The 22,387-nt window shown below is 35.0% G+C and overlaps 1 protein-coding gene across 5 annotated transcripts in view; it reads right to left on the minus strand.

The window, feature by feature from the left end:
- Window positions 1–22,387, minus strand: part of Aatf (Apoptosis antagonizing transcription factor) — a 236,731-nt gene that overhangs the window by 81,042 nt on the left and 133,302 nt on the right. The window lies entirely within an intron of this gene.

Raw genomic sequence — 22,387 nt, forward strand, 5'->3', positions numbered from 1 at the left:
AAATGTTTTAGGCAAAATAAAATAAAGTGCATATTTTAATCATCATCACTTTTTTCAAAACGAACATTTCATAGATGTTCATTATTTATAGTGGTCGGATGTCGTCATCAATTGATATCAAGAGATATCAATTGATGACGCAATGAGATGTAATTCTCATTGCATACTTCGGCTGGTTTAGTTATCAAGAAGCCAGTAATAAGACCTTGCTTACCACTATGCTGCAATTTTTTTATTAAGTTCATAATATGAAGCTAAATAAATATCCAATTGTCTCGTGAATTTTCCAGAGCGCTCCATTGAGGGATTATTATCAGTAAAATAACTTCCTAACTTTCTTGCCGAGTCCAATCTTTCTGCTAATTTCTTTAAGATGAATTCTTTAACTGATTCATCACAATTAGAATCTTTGGCAGAACTTTTCCCACCATTTGATTCCATGTCATCTATTAATTGTACCAGTTCCTCCTAATTTAAATCTATTTCTCTATCAATTAATTCACTAATTTTGTTTTCAACCATATCACAAAAGCCTTCTAAGTAGTCACTACTATAAAAATAAACTTTTACATAAAAAAGCATTACATATTGGATGTAACTCACCAGAAAATGAAGTGCTCAGCTTGAGATTAACATACATGATTTTTAATGGTTTTTCCTGGCAGAAAACCAAGACAATTTTCAACAATAAACACTTTATACGGTAAACATTAACATGCATGCTAAAGGGTATTTCCCCTAATATAAATTTGCCACTTCAGACAGGAAGACGCAAATTTAATGAAGATAAAATTTGATTTTTAAGTCGTGCAACGAAAACTATATGAAAAGATAAAGGGTTTTCTTTATCTTTTCATATAAAGAAAAATAAGAAAGATAGCAGATCGTGTTATAATGAAAGTTTCTTGTATAAGTACCATGCTGAACAAGGATTACTACAATTTGTAGACCGCATTATATCGAAACCGTTTTATAAGTAGCGTGTTATACGAGAGTTACCTATATATATCAGGGACAAATATTCCGGGTGTGCTAGGTGAGCGGTGCTCATCCACGAAATATCAATATCACTGATACTATATTTTTGCATTTATTCCTGTTAAAGATTCCCCTAATTGTTTGCAGACTTTGCGTGATTCCTAAAATTAAACACAATATACAATATACTGCTCTCTTCATGAAGCACTTATCAATGCGTAAACATTGCATCACATTCGCATTAATAGCCGAGGTGTGTTTTCAAACTGCATACACCTTTGCGCCCTTTGAAAAGATCTAAAGAAAGCGCAGCAGCTCAAATTCTTAGCGTTCTATTATTTTTAAACCACTGAGAAGACGAGGATGGGTGAGCTCACCCAGCATCTAGTGGCTGTGTTTGGTTATTGTATCAACCAATCCAATTGAACGTCATCACTTGTCATGAGTTGAGAGCTTTCTGTATCCAATGGATGCATTACAAACAGCTGTTACATGTTTTTTGGAATGGAAAATTTGAAAGTGAACATTAGGAGAAAAAACCTAAATGTTTCTCTTGCTATGCAGTATAACATCTGTTGAGGTTGCAACGTTTTTTAACGGTATAGAGACATTTTTATTCTAGTCTTCGGAAACAACAGACATTAAAAAATATCTATTCCTGAATAAAAATGAATATTCTGTGTATTATAAGATGTTGTTGATCTACAAAAAAATACCAGCATATGTGAGATTGATAAGATAGACGAACCTCTGATACTAAAACAAAAATAACAACCAAAAAAACTAAGGCATGTAGGATTAGCGAAAGTGTGGATAATTCCGATAATGATCGGATGTTATGTACACTGAATCTCAGCAAACAAAAGAAAATTCTTGGAAAATGGAGTGAAATATACACAAACCAGAGACATACACATAATGTGGGCAACAAATTTTATGAAATGATTGGCTGCTCCATCAAACCATATTTATTCCTGCCATACTCTGTCTCCTTGTAAGTTTTTTTTTTTTTTTTTAATTATGCCATCATAAATTCACTTTTTATACAATGAAACCTATGGTGAATTCATCACTAAAAAAAACACACGTACTAACCACAGTGATAAGTTTTCTTATTCATGTCTAGACTTTATAGGCTCGTGCTATTCGCTCTACCCAGCAACTTATAGGACACACATATCACAAATGTTAATTATTAATAATTTGTTTAGCATTAATGAAAGTATTTCTACTCACACTTATTCTTTCCTTTCATTTCCTATTCTCACCTGTCTTATAAGTGATGGTTCACATATTTTCATCTTTTATTATTTCAAATATACCAACCAAATAGAACATTCTCCTTCATTGTTACTTTCTAATAAATCCTAAAACAAACCGATTGTTCCCCCACTGCAGAAGTATTCAAAGTTATCCTGCAATTAATTGCATTGCAGGATAACTTAATTGCATTAATTGCTCACCAATAAGGTGAGCATTGGTGAGCTATGCACTCTCAAAACTTTCATGCATCAATAAAAATGCAATCATACGCTCATGGCCGTTCGCAGAGGTGGGGGGCAAGTGGGAACTCCCCCCCCCCCCCAAGGATTGAGTAAAAAATTCCACAAATTATAATCGTGAAAGTGATTGAGAGAGATATGTAACCTTATACCCTCGACCATGGGGCGCTTTTTCTGTCTTAAAATTTGATTATGGGTAGCCATAGAGCACGTGTTTTATTGCAGCAATAAAGCACATGTTCCTGTTTTTGGTTCTTCTTTTTCTGATTTGTGAAATAAATGTTCATTAATGTTGTGAACAGCAACCAGTGTTCGTTTGTCCTCTGTGTCCAGTCAGTCATTGAGTGAAGTGTGAATTGTAAATTTATAATGAAACAAATTTAAACAGAAAAATACATTTTTAAAAGGTAAGTGTATGTAATTTAATATTATTTTACTTGTTAGTTTTATGATTTTTTTGCTTTTAAACTGAAATAATTTGATTTAGAATTTTGGGATTCATTAATTAGTTGATTTTAATAAAATATGCCTGTCAATTTTTTTATATATGAAATTGTGGTAAAAACTATTAATTGTTATTAATGGTTTATACTCTATTCGTTTAGATTAACTTCTACTGTTTTATATCTTTCTTTTATCCTATCGTCTGTGCCATTTGTCATAATTCTCTCTTTTATTATTTATATCTCTACTTATTTGTTATAACACGTTTATTTATATCCTATCCTCGTTCTTATAGCAAGCTCACCACTACACTTTACTTATTTTCCCCTTCTCTCTCACACATGTACGTAACTCTTTTGTCTCTTATCAAATTAATATATTTCTTAGGATCTCTGCAGTCTTATTGGCCTCTCTATGCTCTAAACGTCAATTTATCACACAACAATCTGATGGAGTTCACCCTATAAGTATTAACACATTTTTTTTTTTTTTGCTGCGCCGGCTAATACTTAGGATAGAAAGGATTCTTGCTCAGGGTGACCCCTTCAGAGAAACAATGATAATTTGATCAAGTTTAATCTTATTCCTCTGCTTGCTTATTTCTTTCTCACAGTCATGGCTCACTTAATATATTTATACTCATGGGTTTATCCCGCTTAGTTGGTTGATGATTTCATGAGCAGTAGTTTTGAATTCATATAACATAAGCAGATCAAGCAAGTACATGAATGAAACAATTTAATGAGCTTCAAGATGATACACAATAATACAATTTAAGCAGGTTAATATGGTAGCACTCAATTTAGTTCAAAGGCTCTAATTAATTTGTACTAATCACACATACTAAATTGCAAATAACACTAATACAATCATAAAGTATAAAATTCATAGGTCATCATCATGCCATTCTGATACACGTGGCCATCAGTTAACACAATAGCACAATTTACACATTAAGTTTAACATAATCAGATGTCTACTCGGCCTCGTGGGCTAACAAATCTTAACACTGTTTCGGACCTATGCCTAGTTGTAGGCTACTCTTACAGTCCCTTAAGTTTAGTCCAATATAAATGACCTCACAAGGAATTCACACTCTTCTATAACTGGAATTAGTATTTCAAAAATCTACATTACCATGTCTGTCCTTGAATTCTTAAGACTTGTTCCTGCCTTGTCTGGTCATCAAAGTCTTCAATATAGTTGCTTTAGAGGATATCTTCTGAAGATCTGTGCGAGTAGAATCTCCGCGAGAAACCGGGGGGGTTGGCAAGGTGACATCGCCTTGATTGGAACGGCATCAATTTGGTTTGTCCGTCGCACGACGTCACTCAGCTATCCAGTGCATGGATATAGCTTGGCCCAATGCCAACGCTACGACAGATGATCCAAATGCATTCCGCGATAAGCCAGGAACTTCCCCTGACGACGACGAGCTCGACCGCTCTCCGAGAGATCAGGAACCAGGAATCCAGGAAAAAAGATCTGGAATCGTGCTTGCAAGGCCTTTTTGTTTAACTCTTTCCTCTCGGCAAATCTCGAACTTCGCGATTCGTGCCAACGCGGCCACGTGTGCTAACGTTAATCACCTTAGCTCCCTCTATTTATTTTTGCATGTGTGTCTGCCCTCCTTTCTTAGAAGACGCTTAGGTTTCCTTTTCCAATACTTCTCTCCCTCACTTCTTTTCCATAATGCAGGACGGCAAACGTGACCCTTGAACCCTGACTCATAGGCCTTGCTAATTTAGTACTAGAGACTGGCTTTTTCAAATGGATTTGCCAGCTTACATGGATCTCTATAACTGGTTCACACTTAATACAGATTATATATAAAATATAAAAGCTTATTATACAAATTCATGAAATTCCTAAATTTTAAGTGTTTTGTGCTTGTAAACAGCTTACACTTGTCCTATTGCCAACGTTCCATATTCTCTGCCCTAGTTGTATTTAAGGTTGTGACCTGAATATTTTATAATAAACATTTCATAGCTTATTCAGGACACAACATAATTCCGAATACTTTTTTCCCAAGAATTAAAGATCATTAAAATCGATGTAAAATGAAATAATGTATTTTTAGTTTACATCAACAAAAAGATGTTTATTAATGTAATTATTTAATTACATCAATAATTATAAAAATTTATTGATGTAATTATTTGTCTCCAAGCTTTTAAAAAGTTTTATTTATTACGTATCATTATTTTGTGTATTATTATTTTTTTTTAATAATTATTATTTTAACTATTATTATTTATTTTAATATTATTACAGAACAGTATAACTACGGTGATACACAAAAAGAGGAAATTCAAAACGTCCATAATTTGGTTAAAAATATAAATCCAGATATTGAAATTTCGCAAACAGATGTTATGGAATGGATTACAGGTAGAACCGAAAGTGAATTCGAAATCAAATCAGATGCTGAAATTATAAATATGATGCTACAGAATGAATTAGAAGATGATGACGACGATAAAGAGCTCGAAGAAAAAAAAAGCAAAACATGAAGATGCAGTTGACAGTTTTAATGTGTGTATAGAAATGGGCTAAGTGGAACGATACGCCATTCCACGAAATTTTATTGCTAATGCAGCTCCGAGAAGAAGCATTCGAAAAAAGTTTAGCTTCCAAGAAGCAAAAGAAATAATAATAATAAAAAACTTTTTTTTGTGTGTTATTTTATGAAATATTTTTTGTGTTGTATACAAGAATGTGATTTTTTTTTTTTTTTTTTTTTTTTTTTTTTTTTTTTTTTTTTTTTTTTTTTTTTTTTTACGCAAATTAAGTTATGTACTGAACTATGCAATTTTATTAAATCAGAATCCTCAACAATACATACAAACTAAATTTTTTACTAAAATAAACTTGTGTACTGTATTATTTTTTAAGTTTTACATTACAGTACAGTAGCTTTTTTCTATCAGTTATTTCATTTATTTACAGAATTAAATTGATATACCATTAGAATCTGATTATTTTTTGTCTTAAATGCTAGTTATTGTTGTCTCTTACGGGGAAATTCTCTAATACGAGCTTTTCACTAATCCGAACGAGCACGGTTTTTATTAGTTCGGATTAGCAAGATGCCACTGTGTGTGTGTGTGTGTGTGTATATATATATATATATATATATATATAGCTAGCTTGTCTGTGTGTATGTGTGTACAAAAGACAAGTTACATTGCAATACATTAAGTATGCCAAAGTACCACTAATTTGGTTAACCACTTAAGCTAATGGCCTCTGGTGAAAAAAACAATACAACCTGAACTACATCTCTAACATATTTGTTTGCAAATGTCTTTAAGTAATACGATGCACAAAAAGTACAATGCTTCTCTATTTCTTTTCCAGGACTGGAAAAGCTGAAATCATACTCAAAGAATTGGGTCAGCATGTGCTCTTGGGAAAAAAACATGTCAAACTCTTTATACCCTCTTTTACCTTGCAGTGTTGAGAATTTATTAATCATCAGACCTTAAACTGTTCACAGGATAAGGTGGTCAACCCTATGCCCTGGTGTATTATCATATGTCCCATAGTGTTGAGTTCTAAAGGCTGGTTTGCAGAAAGAAAAACATTAGGATAAACTGGAGAAAAACCCCTAATGTCCAAGCCCAAGACCAGCTAACTTGGCTGTGGTTGAGGAAGATTCTTCAACTCCGCACATCACTGATCGGAATCGAACCTAGGAAACTCCTCCAGGCATATGGTCGCGAAGCGCACAGCCACAAGGCTAACAGCATGGACGGAAAAAAACATAGAAAGGTGAAATAAAGTTAGGTAGTAAAAATGGATAGCATAAAGTCGTGGAAAGATTTCATAAAGAATAAACATGATGGCAAAACATGTTGCAGACTACTGAAGCAAACTAAATAAATGGAGGAGTATCACAAAAGGCAAAGATAACAAAGATGAAAATAAAGTAAAACATAAGAATATTGTAGAGGTTACACGGAGATATGTACAACAGAACAAAGGCAGAACACATTTTGGAGAAATCTAATGAACATTTCAATATGAAAAAGAAATAAAATATAGAAAGCAAACTAGGAACAGATTTCCCCACCATCAATTCTTAATAAGTACTCAAGTATTCATTAAGTTTGCATTAATTATTTAGTACCTCATCATATATACTAGCATTTTATCAATAATTTTATATATTTAAAAAAAAAAAGAAAAAAATGTGTATCATCATCAAATTCCTGCCATGTACCCTCAAGGGGTGTACAGGATATGATAGTACTACAGGAAAAATTTACATTATTAATAACTTCCTATCTACAATTTTCCTACAAATCAGTCTATTACTTGTCAAGACTTATTAATTGTCCCATATCAATCCACCTATATCTTAGTCTTCCTCTGGGTCGTTTTCCTGCCAACCTGGCAGAGAACACTTGTTTTGCTAATCTTTCCTCGCGCATTCTGTTTAAGTGACCATACCACCTGAGATTAGCTCTGCTAATGCATTCCTGGATCTTGAAAATGTCAAGTTCTTTCCTAATATCCTCGTTGTTAATATGATATTGCCATTGATGCCATCTGTTCACACGTCTAATCTTCTTCAGGACTCTCATATCTGCGGTCTCTAGTCCTTGGTCAAATGTTTTACTTCTGACCCAGCTCTAAGATCCATAAGTTGAAACTGGTTTCAACACTGTCTTGTATACAACTAATTTAGTGTTCTGACTAATTTCTCTCTTATTCCATATGAATTTATTCAACTGACTTCTTACCATACCAGCTTTGTTGATTCTGATGTATATTTCCATATTTAATTTACCATCTTCACTAATTGTCCCTAAGTGGCTGAAATGTTTTACTTGTTCCACAGGTTCCCCGTTCACAACACAGTTGACATTTTCAACAATTCTACCTATTTTCATTGTCTTTGTCTTTTTAATGCTGACCTTCATACCATATCTATTACAATAGTTATTCAATTTAGTCAGGGAATCTTGCAAACTTCTAGCGGATTTATTCAGAAGTATAACATCGTCCACATAAAGCAAAGAGCTGACATTAACATCTCCTCTGATATCATGTTTAATACCACTTTCCTTCATAATATGATCCATATAGATAATGAATAACAGAAGGGATAATGTACATCCTTGTCTCACACCAGATTTAAAATTAAACCTTCTTCCTGTACTTCCTTCAATTCTAACTGCCGACTTAGAACTCAAATAAAGACTAAGTATTGCTTGATATAATGCCCCACTGACACCATATAACTGTAGTGTATTGAATAGCTTCTGTCTTGGCACCTTGTCATATGCCTTTTCCAGATCGACAAAACTTAAATACAGATCTTTGTTATATTCCCATGCTTTCTCAACTATATGTCGTAAAGTGAAGATCTGATCCTGACAGCCTCTATTTGGCCTGAATCCAGCTTGTTCATCACCAAGCTTTTCTTCCACAATTCTTCTCAACCGTTTCTCAAGTATACTTGCATAGATCTTGCCAGGAAATTACAGAGGTATTTCCCTATTTCAGTAGGGAAATACCTCTGTAATTCTCACATTCAGTTTTATTTCCCTTTTTATATATGTGCACTATTAGAGCTCTACTCCAATCATCAGGAATTCGTCCTTCTGTCCAGGCTTTCTTAACTATGCAGTGCAGCCACTGTAAGACTTTTATACCACCATACTTCAGCATTTCTGATCGAATATCATCTACTTCTGCTGCCTTTCCACATTTCAATCCTTTGATGGTTTTTTCTATTTCAAGTATGGATATGTATTCCTGACTATGCCTGTTGAGTGTTTTTTACCACTGTGCTATCACTGCTTGTTTCATATAGCAGTTTTTCAAAGTAATTACTCCATACTTCAAGGATATCTTTTTCTCCCGTTTTCATGTCACCTTTATCATCTCTAACTCCTTTCACTGCACTCTTTCCTCCATTTCTAAGCTTCAACAACCTCCAGAATATCTTACCACCTTCTTGATATTTATTTTCTATGTTCTTGTAAAAGTTCTCCGATGACTTTTGTTCAGCTAGTTTTACACAGTGTTTCGCTTTCTTACATTTATCTCTGTATTCTCTAAGAGCAAAAGCTGACTTGTTTGCCAGGAACTTTTGATATGATTTCTTCTTTCCCTTCGTTGCCATTTTTAACTTCCTGTGTCCACCATGGAGTTCTAATTTTTCTATCCTTGCAGACAACCTCACCACATGCCTCTCTTGCTGAATCAATCAGGGTTTTCTTTTAAGGCTTGCCACTGAATCCCCAAGGTTTGGTTCCTGTTCTTAAACTCTCATTTTTTCTTCAATACTCTTTGTGTATGTTAGTCTACAGTTCACATCTGAGAGCTGCTCAACTTTTATTCGCTTTAAAACTTTCTTACATGTTATTCTTTTCAATATGAAATTCAATTTTATCCTGCTCAAGACTAAATAGTGGTCACTTCCAATTTCAAATTCCGTATACTCTGGTGTCTTGCACCAGGGAGAAAACATCACTATCAACAATAACATAGTCAGTCAATGAGACTTTTCTTATTCCTTGCCTCTTCTCTCCTTGTGAATTTGTGCACATTTTTATGTTGGAACATGGTGTTAGTAATAACTAGTCCATGTCCTTAGCAGAAATCCAACAGGTATTTGCCATTATTATTATTAGCTTTACTCTTTTCTCCAAATTTTCCCAAAATATTTTTGTATGTCTGAGAATCATTTCCTACTCTGCTATTCAGATCCCCAACAAGGACCAACTTTTCCTTTGTCATTGTGTCAGTTGCTTTTTCTAAAGCATTAAAAAATTCCTCCACTTCTACCTTAGAACATTCTTCTGAAGGACCATAGGCACAAATAAGTCTCATTGTCCAGTTCCCCATTCTCGTATTTGCCCACATCACTCTACTTGAGACTGCCTGCCATTCAAGAAGATTGGCCTCGTATTTTGTTTTGAATACTATGGCGACACCTTCTTTTCCTTGATTGTCAATGCCTGAATACAACATTTTGTATTTATTACTCAGAAAGATCTCACTACTTTTTGTCTTTCTTGTTTCAGTCACCCCTATAATGTCAATCTGGGACTTATCTAATTCCTCAGCTAGCTCCATTTCTTTGCCATTCAGGCTTCTTATGTTGATAGTACCGAACTTTAACTCTGGTGATGTTGAGTTGGAGTGTGTTTTCAGATTTGTTCCAGTAGCTGACTTTTCACTGTTCACCCTGGTTCCCTGGTGAAAACAATGGGGACCTTGTTTAACCAGGCAACACCCCAGCCAGCATGAAATTTTGTCATGTTGTACCATCATTTTTTTATTTTGGTTTAAGCCAATAAGAATACAATTTCGTCGGCTAAATCCCAAATTGCCAGCCCATCCTCATTCGTTCAGTATCCAAGTAGATACCCAACGGTGCACCACGAAAAGGTGAGGATTGGACATTAGGTCAGAAGCCCTGGTTGGTTCTACGCATTCCTTTAAAGGCTATGTGGAGGTCTCCTCTCAGTTATACAGCTTTCACTATTAAGCACCCCCCCCCCCCATTTCAGTTGGGTGTGCTGTTGTGTGGGTTATGCAATCCACGCAACATATTTCATGTCAATTTGACCGTATGCACGGGCATGCATCCGCAGAAAATTTTCTGTAAATTTTTATAATTATTGATGTAATTAAATAATTACATCAATAAACGTATTTTAGCATTTTTTGATGTAATTATTTGTCGATGTAAACTATAAATACATTATTTTCATTTTACATTGATTTTATCATCATCATCATCATCAAATTCCTGCCATGTACCCTCAAGGGGTGTACAGGATATGACAGCACTACATGAAAAAACATTGATTTTAATGATTTTTAATTCTTGAAAAAAAAAAGTATTCGGAATTAATACAGTTTTTAGCACAATTTCATATATAAAAAAATTGACCGGCATATTTTATTTAAAATCAACTAATAATTCCCCAAATCCTAAAACAAATTATTTCAGTTTAAAAGCAAAAAATCATAAAACTAAAATATCAAGAAGGTGGCAAAATATTCTGGAGGTTGTTGAAGAAGTTTAGAAATGGAGGAAAGAGTGCTGTAAAAGGAGTTAGAGATGATAAAGGTGACATGAAAACAGGAGAAAAAGATATCCTTGAAGTATGGAGTAATTACTTTGTAAAACTGCTAAATGAAACAAGCAGTGATGACAGCACAGTGATAAAAAACACTGACCAGGCATGCAGTCAGGAATACATATCCATACTTGAAGTAGAAAAAGCCATCAAAGGCTTGAAATGTGGAAAGGCAGCAGGAGTAGATGATATTCGACCAGAAATGCTGAAGTATGGTGGTATAAGAGTCTTACAGTGGCTGCACTGCATAGTTCAGAAAGCCTGGACAGAGGGACGAATTCCCGATGATTGGAGCAGAGCTCTCATAGTACCCATATATAAAAAGGGAAATAAAACTGAATGTGAGAATTACAGAGGTATTTCCCTACTGAGTGTTCCTGGCAAGATCTATGCAAGTATACTTGAGAAACGGTTGAGAAGAATTGTGGAAGAAAAGCTTGGTGAAGAACAAGCTGGATTCAGGCCAAATAGAGGCTGTCAGGATCAGATCTTCACTTTACGACAAATAGTCGAGAAAGCATGGGAATATAACAAAGATCTGTATTAAAGTTTCGTCGATTTGGAAAAGGCATATGACAAGGTGCCTAGAGAGAATCTATTCAATACGCTGCAGTTATATGGTGTCAATGGGGCATTATATCAAGCAATACTTAGTCTTTATTTGAGTTGTAAGTCAGCAGTTAGAATTGAAGGAAGTACAGGAAGATGGTTTAATGTTAAATCTGGTGTGAGACAAGGATGTACATTATCCCCTCTGTTATTCATTATCTATATGGATCACATTATGAAGAAAAGTGGTATTAAACATGATATCAAAATTGGAGATGTTAATGTCAGCTCTTTGCTTTATGCGGATGATGTTATACTTCTAAATAAATCCGCTACAAGTCTGCAAGATTCTCTGACTAAATTGAATAGCTGTTGTAATAGATATGGTACGAAGGTCAGCAATAAAAAGACAGACAATGAAAATAGGCAGAATCATTGAAAATGTCAACTGTGTTGTGAATGGAGAACCTGTGGAACAAGTAAAACATTTCAGCTACTTAGGCACGATTTTTACTGAAGATGGTAAATTAAATATAGAAATAGACAACAGAATCAGCAAAGCTGGTAAGTCAATTGAATAAATTCATATGGAATAAGAAAGAAATTAGTCGGAACACTAAATTAGCTGTATACAAGACAGTGTTCAAACCAGTTTTAACTTATGGATCTGAGAGCTGGGTCAGAAGTAAAACACTTGACCAAAGACTAGAGACCGCAGATATGAGAGTCCTGAGAAAGATTATAGGTGTGAACAGATGGCATCAATGGCAATATCATATTAAAAACAAGCAATATTAGGAATGAACTTGACATTGTCAGCATCCGGGAATGCGTTAGCAGAGCTAATCTCAGGTGGTATGGTCACTTAAATAGAATGGGAGAGGAAAGATTAGCAAAACAAGTGTTCTCTGCCAGGTTGGCAGGAAAACGACCCAGAGGAAGACCAAGATATAGGTGGATTGATACGGTACAAAGTGCCTTAGACGATAGAAATATAAGATCTGATAATGTTGGAGTCTTGACAAGTAACAGACTGATTTGGAGGAAAATTGTAGATATGAAGTTAGTAATGATGTAATTTTTTCATGTAGTACTGTCATATCCTGTACACCCCTTGAGGGTACATGGCAGGAATTTGATGATGATCTTTTAAAAATGTATTTTTCTGTTTAAATTTGTTTCACTATAAATTTATAATTCACACTTCACTCAGTGATTTATAGAAACAAAGAGGGCAAAAGAACACTGGTCGCTGTTCACAACAATTCATTTTTTTTCACAAATCAGAAAAAGATGAACCAAAAGCAGGAACACATGCTTTATTGCTGCAATAAACTACGTGTCCTATAGCTACCTGGCCGTGGCCCGAAACAGGCCAACCCATAATAAAATTTTAAGACAGAAAAAGCGTCTCATGGTCAAGGGTGTAAGGTTACATATCTCAATCACTTTTACGATTATAATTTGTGGAATTTTTACTCGATCCAGGGGGTTCCCATTACCCGCCTCTACAGATGCATATGACCATATGATTGCATTTTTTATCGATGTATGAAAGTTTTGACAGTGCATAGCGCATCAGCGCTCATCTTAATTGGTCCAGTAAAATTAATTGCAGGATAACTTTGAATACTTCTGCAGTGGGGGAACAGTGTTTGTTTTAGGATTTATTAGAAAGTAACAATGGAGGAGAATACTATATTTGGTTGGTATATTTGAAATAATAAAAGATGAAAATATGTGAACCATCACTTATAAGACAGGTGAGAATAGGAAATGAAAGGAAAGAATAAGTGTGAGTATAAATACTTTCATTAATGTTAAACAAATTATTAATAATTGACATTTGTGATACGTGTGTCCTATAAGTTGCTGGATAAAGCAAATAGCATGAGCCTATAAAGTCTAGACATGAATAAGTGAAATTATAATTATATAATTAAAAAAAAAACTCATGAGGAGACAGAGTATGGCAGGAATAGGTTTGATGGAGCAGGCAATCGTTTTGTAAAATTTGTGCCCATGCTATGTATATTTCCCTGGTTTGTGTATATTTCGCTCAGTTTCCCAAGAATTTTTTTTGTTTACTGAGACTCAGTGTACATAACATCTGATCATTATCGGAATTATCTACACTTTCGGGAATCCTACATTTTTTTTATTTTTTTTATTATTATTATCAGCGGTTCGTCTGTCTTATCAATCACACATCTGCTGGGTTTTTTTTTTGTAGATCAACGTCTTATAATACACAGAATATTCATTTTTATTCAGGAAGAAATATTTTTTAATGTCTGTTGTTTCCGAAGACCAGAATAAAAATGTCTCTATACCGTTAAAAAAACTTTGCAGCCTCAACAGATGCTATACTGCATAGCAAGAGAAACATTTAGGTTTTTTTTACTCCTAACATCCACTTTCAAATTTTCATGTTGAAAGTTTATTTTTCACTTTGTTAGAGTATAATAAATTTAGTTTAATCCTTTATCCAAGTGTGAGCAAACAAAGTATGGGCCTGAAAGTATCTTCAGGACTGGGGTAAGGTTGTACCACCTTACCCCAATAGAGACGTAGTAGTAGTAGAGATGACCTGCTAATGCTTCTGCCTGGTATCTCCACTTGGGCCTGGCTCCCACTGAAGAGACCTCAATAAAGGTCGAAACTAGTCTGGGTTGTGGCCCTTCTCTTAATGCGTAACATTAGATATATCCGCAAGGAGATGTGTTTTGCATTATGGGAGATACTGAGATAGGAGTGTTGGTAGCTTGCTCCACCTTTTCAAGGAGTGCCCTGGTGTTGTACCACCTTACCCCAGTCCTGAAGATATTTTCAGGGCAAACTTTGTTTGCTCACACTTGGATAAAGGATTAAACTAAATTTATTATTTCAAATTTTCAGTTCAGAAAACATGTGTAACAGCTGTTTGTATTACAGCCATCATATAGAAAGCACTCAACTCATGACAAGTGACAATGTTCAATTGGATTGGTTGACACAATAACCAATCACAGACGTTGGGTGCTGGATGAACTCAGATTGTTAGCTCACCTAGCCACGCCTTCTCAGCGGTTTAAAAATACTACAACACTAAGAATTTGTCCCGCTGCACCCCTTTATATATTTTCAAAGGGTGCAAAGGTGTATGCATTTTTAAAGCACACCCGGGCTATTAATGCAAATGTGACGCAATGTGTTTACGCATCAAAAAGTGCCCTCTTCAGGAAGCACTAATGTTTCATTATCCTCATGAAGAGGCAACGAAGCATTAATATATTGTGTTTAATTTTAGGAATCACGCAAAGTCTGCAAAATTAGGGGAGTCTTTAATGGGAATAACTGCAAAAATATAATATCGGTGATATTTGTATTTCGTGGATACACACCCAGAATATTTACCCCTGATATATATATATATAATATATATATATATATATATAGAGAGAGAGAGAGAGAGAGAAAATGGTTATGAGCAAAAACTAGCCACAAGAGCAGCCTTTGTAGACCTAACTGCAGTATATGATACTACGAACCATCGCACACACTCAGGAATAAAATATATGGAATAACTAGAGATTATCTCCTTGTCCTGATCCAATCACTCTTTGAAAACATGCTTTTTTTGTGGATCTAGGGGATAGGAAGAGCTGCTGGCATCCCCAAGAGAAGTGTGTTCACCATCACTTTTCAACATTTATGTCAATGATCTCCCCATCTTTCCAGGAACTAGAAATGTTATCTATGCTGATGACCTTGCCATAGCTGCTCAATCAAAAAATTAAAGTCCATTAAAACTATCCTTTGACTTAAATATTCTAACCACATATTATAGCAGTAATCAATTAAAACCAAATCCCTCAAAAACCCAGCCTGGCCTTTTCCACCTTAACAATAAGGAAGCTACAGATTTCTTGAGAAGGCTCTAATATAGAACATTCCTGGAATCCAATCTACCTCAGTGTGACTCTCGATTGCACTCTTTCATATAAAACACACATAGGAAAAAAAAAAAAACAAAGGCAAAAGTTAATGCAAGAAACAACATACTAAGACAGCTTACTTCCTCCAAATGGGGTGCAGACCCTAGCACACTGAGATGTTCTGCCTTGGCCCTTTACTATTCTTCTGCTGAATATGCCTGCCCTGCATGGTCCAGATCTTGCCATGCTGAAAAACTTGACCCATCATTGAATAAAATCTGCTGCTTAATTACAGGATGCCTGAAACCAACACCACTAAGAGACCTGTATACTTTGGCTGGTATTGTACCCCCTTCAGTTCGAAAATCTGCATTCTCAGCTGACAAATGAATGATGAGCACCACCCACTATTTGGCCAGCCTACAGTGCCCCAAAGACTAAGATCCCGACATAGCTTCCTAACAACCGTTGAACCACCTAAAAACCCTCCAGAGACAAGACTTCAACAATGGCTTGCACTATACCCTGAGAATAATACTTGTATTCCATCAGCCGAACATCTTCCACATGGTGCCCACTTGAACTGGAATACTTGCAAAAGCCTCAACAGACTACGAACGACAGGACGCTGCAAACAAAACCTCATCAAATGGGGCTACCTCACTGGACCAGATAATTGCGAGTGTGGGACAACCCAACCCAGTCCATGGAACACCTTCTTTCTTACTCCCCCCTCCTCCTTCAATCGCCTTGCACAAAAGAGGACCTTATATCCAGCACAGAAAGAGCAGTTGATTGAGCAAGATACTGGAGGAACATCTGACCATGTTTATTGTATATAACTTATATACAGTTTCTTTTTTATTCATATTTTACTTATTCCCTGTAGTTGTAAGTGTCGTCCCGCGATGAGTCTTCGGACTCCTTGGAGATATCAGGAATAATAATAATAATGATGATAATTTATCTACTACATTTAAACTGTTCTCATTTGTAATGTATCCTAATTTGTTGTAAATAATGTTGTAGCAATTACTTATACTGTACCACTTGTGTTTGGATACGAAATTCAAAAAAAAAAAATTTTATAATTTTCTTTCAAAGTCATTTGTTATTTGTCAGGTTTCCAAATCTTACATTTTTCTTTTAAAAGGCATTACTAAATGCATCAATCAATACAGATCTTAGACTTCCTCTTGGGTCATTTTTCCTTCTGTAATGACATCAAACATCTGTTTTGCTAACCACTCCTTTCCAATTCCATTTAAGCAATTTGTTTACACATTTTGCTTATTAAAAGCAAACAATATCAAGTTCCTTTCTAATATCTTCATTTTTAAAGTGATGCCACCACCACCATCATCAAATTCTTGACATGTACCATAAAGGGGTATACAGGATATGATAGTACTACATGAAAAACTTACATCATTACTAACTTCCTATCTACAATTTTCATCCAAATTAATCTGTTACCTGTCAACATTAGCAATTCTTATATATCTGTCTTCTAAGGCCTTCCTCTGGGTCTTTTTCCTGCCAACCTGGCAGAAAACACTTGTTTTGTTAGTATTTCCTCTCCCATCTGTTTAAGTGATTAGCTCTGCTAGCACATTCCTGGATGCTAACAATATCAATTTCTTTCCTAACTAATATCCTCGTTTTTAATATGATATTGCCATTGATGCTATCTGTTCATGCCCCTAATCATTCTCAGGACTCTCATATCTGCAGTCTTTAGTCTTTGGTCAAGTGTTGCTTCTAACCCAGCTCTCAGATCCATAAGTTAAAATTGGTTTGAACACTGTCTTGTATACAGCTAATTTAGTGTTTTGACTATTTTCTCCCTTATTCCATATAAATTTATTCAGTTAACTTCCTGCCATACCAGCTGTGTTGATTCTGTTGTCTATTTCCATATTTGGGTGTTTGGAGTGATTAAGGGTCAAAGCTACATAACTCAAAGGAGGCCTTCACATAGCCTTTAAAGGATTGTAGAGAACCAACCAGGGCTTCTGACTAACGTCCAATCCTCACCTTCCTGTGGTAGGTCCTGTTAGGTATTTACCTGGATACTAAATAAACGAGGATGAGCTGGTAATATGGGATTTAGTTGACCAAAACTGTATTTTTATTGGCTTAAATCACAATATAAAATGGTGATGACCATTAATGCCATAATTCACTCCCATGATTTTGCTGAACACTCTTGTAAGAATGGATTTTCAATACTTCAATCCATTTGGTCCAATGTATATATATTAACACTGATTAAACACTAACTTTAGTATTTTTAACTCATTTTTCTCTTTTTCCATATAAATTCATTCAACTAACTCCCCACCACGCTAGTTATGTTTGTTCTATTATCTATTTTCAAATTAAATTTGCATCTTTACTAAAAATCATGGGGTGCTTAAGGATCAAAGCTGTATAACTGAGACGAGACCTCCACATAGCCTTTAAAGGAATGCGGAAAACCGACCAGGGCTTCTGACCTAATGTCCAATCTCACCTTCTCGTGGTGCACCGTTGGGTATCTACTTGGATACTGAACGAATGAGGATGGGCTGGCAATTTGGGATTTAGCCGACCAAATTGTATTCTTATTGGCTTAAACCAAAATACAAAATGATGGAACAACATGACAAAATTTCATGCCGGCTGGGACGTGGCCCGGTTAAACAAGCCCCCCCCGTTGTTTTCGCCAGGGAAACAGGGCGAACAGCGAAAAGCCAGCTACTGGAACAAACCCTAAAACACACCCCAACTCAACATCACCAGATTTCAAGATCAGTATTATTAACATAAGAAGCCTGAATGGCAAAGAAATGGAGCTAGCTGAGGAATTAGATAAGTACCAGATCGACATAATAGGGGTGACTGAAACAAAAATGACAAAAACTGGTGAGACCTTTCTGAGCAATAAATACAAAATGTTATATTCAGGCAATGACAATCAAGCAAAAGAAGGAGTAGCCATAGTATTCAACACTAAATACGAGGCTAATCTTCTGGAAAGGCAGGCAGTCTCAAGTAGATTGATGTGTGCAAATATGAGAATGGGAATTGGGCAATGAGACTTATTTGTGCCTATGGTCCTAACAGAAGGATCTACTAAGGTAGAAGTGGAGGAATTTTTTAATGCTTTAGAAAAAGTTGGTCCTTGTTGGGGATGTAATTAGCAGAGTAGGAAATGATTGTCAGACATACAAAAATATTTTGGGAAAATTTGGAGAAAAGAGCAAAGCTAATAATAATGGCAAATACCTGTTGGATTTCTGCTCAGGACCATGGACTGGTTATTACTAACACCATGTTCCAACATAAAAATGTGCGCAAATTCACATGGAGAGAAGAGGCAAGGAATAAGAAAAGTCTCATTGACTATGTTATTGTTGATAGTGATGTTTTCTCCTTGGTGCAGGACAGCAGAGTGCACAGAGGATTTGAAATTGGAAGTAATCACTATTTAGTCTTGAGTAGGATGAAATGAAATTTCATATTGAAAAGAATAACATGTAAGAAGGTTTTAAAGCAAATAAAAGTCCAGAAGCTCTCAGATGTGAACTGTAGACTAACATACACAGATTATTGAAGAAAAAATGAAAGAGTTTGAGAACAAGAACCAAACCTTGGAGATTCAGTGGCAAGCCATAAAAGAAAACCCTGATTGATTCAGCTAGAGAGGCATGTGGTGAAGTTGTCTGCAAGGATAGAAAAATTAGAACTCCATGGTGGACACAGGAAGTTAAAAATGGCAACGAAGGAAAAGAAGAAATCATATCAAAAGTTCCTGGCAAATAAGTCAGCTTTTGTTCTTAGAGAATACAGAGACAAATGTAAGAAAGCTAAACACTGTGTAAAACAAGCTAAACAAAAGTCATGGGAGAACTTTGGCAAGAATATAGAAATAATTATCAAGAAGGTGGTAAGATATTCTGAAGGTTGTTGAAGAAGCTTAGAAATGGAGGAAAGAGTGCTGTAAAAGGAGTTAGAGATGATAACAGTGACATTAAAAAAAAGGAGAAAAAGATATCCTTGAAGTATGGAGTAATTACTTCGAAAAACTGCTAAATGAAACAAGCAGTGATAGCACAGTGGTAAAAAACACTCAACAGGAATACAGTCAGGAATACATATCCATACTTGAAGTAGAAAAAGCCATCAAAGGCTTGAAATGTGGAAAGGCAGCAGGAGTACATGATATTCGACCAGAAATGCTGAAGTATGGTGTATAAAAGTCATACAATGGCTGCACAGCATAGTTCAGAAAGCATGGAAGAGGGACAAAAACAACGTCACGATAGTGCCAAGAGAGAAGCTATTCAATATGCTGCAGTTATATGGTGTCAATGGGGCATTATATCAAGCAATACTTAGTCTTTATTTGAGTTTTAAGTCAGCAGTTAGAATTGAAAGAAGTACAGGAAGATGGTTTATTGTTAAATCTGGTGTGAGACAAGGATGTACATTATCCCCTCTGTTATTCATTATCTATATGGATCACATTATGAAGGAAAGTGGTATTAAACACGATATCAGAATTGGAGATGTTAATGTCAGCTCTTTGCTTTATGCGGAAGATGTTATACTTCTAAATAAATCAGCTACAAGTTTGCAAGATTCCCTGACTAAACTGAATAACTGTTGTAATAGATATGGTATGAAGGTCAACATTAAAAAGACAAAGACAATGAAAATAGGTAGAATTATTGAAAATGTAAACTGTGTTGTGAACGGGGAATCTGTGGAACAAGTAAAACATTTCAGCTACTTAGGCACGATTTTTAGTGAAGATGGTAAATTAAATATGGAAATAGACAACAGAATCAACAAAGCTGGTATAGTAGGAAGTCAACTGAATAAATTCATATGGAATAAGAGAGAAATTAGTCAGAACACTAAATTAGCTGTATACAAGACAGTGTTCAAACTAGTTTTAACTTGTGGATCTGAGATCAGAAGTAAAACACTTGACCAAAGACTAGAGACTGCAGATATGAGAGTCATGAGAAAGATTAGAGGCGTGAACAGATGGCATCAATGGATATCATATTAAAAAACGAGGATATTAGGAAAGAACTTGACATTGTCGTCATCCAGGAATGCGTTAGCAGAGGTAATCTCAGGTGGTATGGTCACTTAAACAGAATGGGCGAGGAATTGGCAAAACAAGTGTTCTCTGCGAGGTTGGCAAGAAAATGACACAGAGGAAGACCAAGATATAGGTGGATTGATATGGTACAATGTGCCTTAGACAATAAAAATAAGATCTGATAATGATAATATTGGAGTCTTGACAAGTAATAGACTGAATTGTAGGAAAATTGTAGATAGGAAGTTAGTAATGATGTAAATTTTTCATGTAGTACTATCATATCCTGTACACCCCTTGAGGGTACATGTCAGGAATTTGATGATGATGACGACTAAAAATCATACCTAAAATAGCTGAAATATTTTATTTGTTCTATAAATTCTCCCCCAAGAATGAATCTGATATCTTTCAGGTTGATTCCTGCATGTTTTTATATTATTTGTCTTCTTATTACAAACTATAAAAACATGTAGGAATCACCTGGAAAATATCAGCGGAACTGCAATAAATCAATTGAGGTAGTCTTGAAAACTTCCTGTATTTATTCAGGAGAATAATATCAGCTACATTAAGTAAAGAGTTAAGGTTAATGTTTCCAAATTCTGGTATCAGTTTTAACTAGTTTCCTTCATAATGTCATGATAATCTGGATAATTAATAACTGGAGATAGTATAGCCATTTTTCTTACTCCCGATTTTACATGCCATCTTCTTGTTCCTTCAATTTTTAACAGCTCAAGTATTGTATTGTTGAATGTCACATTTACACTTTATATAAGAGTGTATCATTTTGAACAGCCTTGCTCTTGGCTCCTTATCATATCTCTTTTTCAGATCTACAATCATACATACAGATTTTTGTTCAACATAATCCCACATTTCTCAACTATTTCTCTTAAAGTGAAAATCTGATCCTGACAATTCCTGCATCCTGTTTGTTCATTCCCAAGATTCTCTTCAAAAGTTTTTCACAGCCTTTTATGAAGTATACTTACATAAATCTTACTTAAAACACTAAGCAGGAAAATTCTCACAGTCAGTTTTATTTCCCTTTATATATATATATATATATATATATATATATATATATATATATATGGATACTATGCAACAGCACTACTCGAATTAACCAGAATTCAACATTTGGAAATATGCAACATAAAACTCATAAGTTTCATGTTACATAATTTTTATACCATAATATTTGAACACATCTGAACAAATATCATCTATTTCAGCTGCTTCCCACACTTTAGGTTTCTGATGACTTTGAATAATAACAAAAGTATTGATATCTGCTCTTCAATCGATTGCTCCTGAATGTTTTCTTGCACTCTACACATTCAAGTTTTTTTTTTTTTTTTAAATCATTTTCATCTGATTCTTTTTATAATATTCTTTCCTCCATTACTAGGTATTTCAACAGATTCTAGAACATTTTGCCAACATTGTGAGATTTATCTTCTAAATTGTTATTAAGATAGACCTTCAAGAAGTCATTGAGGGAGGCCACCTATCACCAATACCGTTTCATACCTTTTCTTTTTTTAAAATTCATTCACACTACTTGTTCTCATCATATGCAAAGCAAGCAATAGATTACAATCATGTACCACTATGAGAGTAAAATCTAGCTCTTCGTACACCATTCTTAACTGCACTGATTCTGGAACTCTCCTCACTCCCCCTCCCCCTCAATAAAATGAAAAATCCCATCTTCTGGTATCTTGTATGACCTGTTCAGAAGTTTGTAAGTTACAATCATATCACTCCTGTTAGCTAGTGTCT

This window comes from Typopeltis vanoorti, chromosome 15, assembly GCF_054136105.1.
Source record: "Typopeltis vanoorti isolate ZY-2024b chromosome 15, IOZ_Tvanoo_1.0, whole genome shotgun sequence".
In the NCBI taxonomy this organism is placed as follows: domain Eukaryota; kingdom Metazoa; phylum Arthropoda; class Arachnida; order Uropygi; family Thelyphonidae; genus Typopeltis; species Typopeltis vanoorti.